Source organism: Xyrauchen texanus, chromosome 35 (assembly GCF_025860055.1).
Source record: "Xyrauchen texanus isolate HMW12.3.18 chromosome 35, RBS_HiC_50CHRs, whole genome shotgun sequence".
NCBI lineage: Eukaryota > Metazoa > Chordata > Actinopteri > Cypriniformes > Catostomidae > Xyrauchen > Xyrauchen texanus.
In genome coordinates, this window is record NC_068310.1 from 16,417 (window position 1) to 18,644 (window position 2,228).

The window sequence follows — 2,228 nt, forward strand, 5'->3', positions numbered from 1 at the left end:
TCACACAAACAAACACTAAAACGTCTCTGATCAACAGAGGGTGCACTTGTTAACACAGTTCAACTATTGTTAACCTTCTTTGACCCAAGCAAAGGATAACACTAATTACTAGCACTTTATGCTAATCTTCTCTGTCTAAAAACAGAGGGTAACAAATATTCTTCTCTGCAGATACAGAGGATAAACAAAATATTAGCATTTTATGCTAATCTTCCCTGCCTGAAAACAACAGAGGGTAACCAATATTAACACGTAATGCTAATCTTCTCTAAAAAGACAATTTTAGAGGATAACTTAGTTAACCAAACCTACAGCTGTCTGTTAACCCTTCTCTGACGGCGCAGAGGATTTGTACTGGTCTTAAAGGTTCTTTTGGATAGAGTAGCACTCACCAAACTTTGGTTGTGAGAAAGATTCAGGCTGGAATGCAGTCAGATCTTTGTTGAGCTTGAAGTTTCAATCTGGATTCAGGTGAGTAGCTCTATCCGGTCACGGCACCAAAACTGTTGTAAACTTTTTATCCTTCTAGAGAGTGGGAAACTCAGAAGGTAAGACCAGGAGACTCGGTTGTATCTTCAAGCAGGATTCTTTATTGAGAAATTCGTGCTGTCAGCAGCTGCAGGGACCAACATCTAACTAAGGGAACTTTACATTGTAATTTATACATGCATTTAGAGGGCAGTGCTTAGAGATAGACACAAAGCACCCAGGTGATAACTTTAAAGCATGCAAATGATGTATACAGGCATAGGAAACCCACCCTAGACTCTAGATTGTTACCAGTCCTAATCCAATCAGCATAACTATTCAGATACAGAGATGCTAATCCAATCAGCCTAACTATTTAGACAACTGGGGCTGGGGCTCCAATAGCCATTAAAAGACAGAGGATGAGATTGTCAGTAGTCTGACTAATTTAATTTACAATAGAGAGAACAGAACTGGAAGGAAATCTCTTGCTGGAATACTCTTTCTAACAGCTGATATATTTATCATTTATACCTTAAATGCTAAATGCAGTCTACTCTACTTTCCCAGTTTATATATATGATTGTGTTTAACATTTTATAAATTTGTAATACAACAGTGGACGACTCCTGTGCAATTGAATGAATAGAGAGGAGGCACTTACCTTTTCAAAAAGAGAAATAAATAAAAATATACAATGTCTGAGAGGAAAGGGCCTGTTGTCTCTTTTTTAGAGCTGCAGTACAAGACATATTTTAATGAAGGGAGTGCAGCATATGGATGCGTGCAATGCGCTTGCTTTAAATGGTCTGCTGGTAGTCGCAGCACTCGCTTACGGCCATACCACCCTGTGCAGGCCCGAACTCATCAGATCTCGGAAGCCAAACAGGGCTGGGCCTGGTTATTACTTGGATGGGAGACTTCCTGGGAATACCAGGTGCTCTAAGATTTTGCTTTGCCTTGTTTGTTTTAACTCATACACTCCCCCTGGCTCAACTGGGAGTGCTCAACAGCACTCGCTTACGGCCATCCCACCCTGTGCAGGCTAGAGGGAGCTAGTGAGCAATTGGGAGTTTTGGCTGCAGTTGGAGAGGAAGGCTCTCCTCCATTTTGTGTTTTTTTTGTGTGTTTGTTTTTTAGTTTTTCTTACTTTAAGTTTTTTGTCTGTTTAAACCACCTAACAGCAGCTTTTGCTGGCTGGAAGGTGGTTATTTTTATTCTTTCTCAAAAATGGATGGACTAATGGCAAACGACACTGGACTGGATAGAGGAACACGCATGGCAAATGACACTGGACTGGCTCGAGGAACACGCACGGCAAACGACATTGAACTGGAGAAAAGACAACGAGATGGCAGTGGAATCAATCGAGATGTAAGGAATGAAGATGTAAAGAGAGTGTACTTAAAAGAAGCAACTGTAACGGTGGATGTAGGATATGTGAAAGACGCAAAGGCGGTGGACATCATTAAAGCGGTGACGGAGCAGATTGGAGAAGGAAGGATTTTAGCAGTCAGACCCAAAAGAGTGAAGGAATACGAGGTAACACTGGAACACGAGGATGACATAGAGCTTTTAATGGATGGATTGAAAATAAAGGGCATTGACTGTGAGGTAAAAAGACTACAAAACAGAGAGTATGTTGTCTCCTTCATGCATTTACCAGTTTACACTGCTGACGAGGAAATTTTAAGCAAATTGGAGAGATGGGGAGTAACCCCCATCTCAAAAGTTAAACGAAGAATGTATCCAGGCACTAG

General features: G+C 41.1%; 1 pseudogene; it reads left to right on the forward strand.

Annotated features, from left to right (window-relative positions):
• The first annotated feature begins 1,298 nt into the window (after positions 1–1,298).
• LOC127629399 (uncharacterized) lies at positions 1,299–1,417 on the forward strand (annotated as a pseudogene).
• Positions 1,418–2,228: the final 811 nt, after the last annotated feature.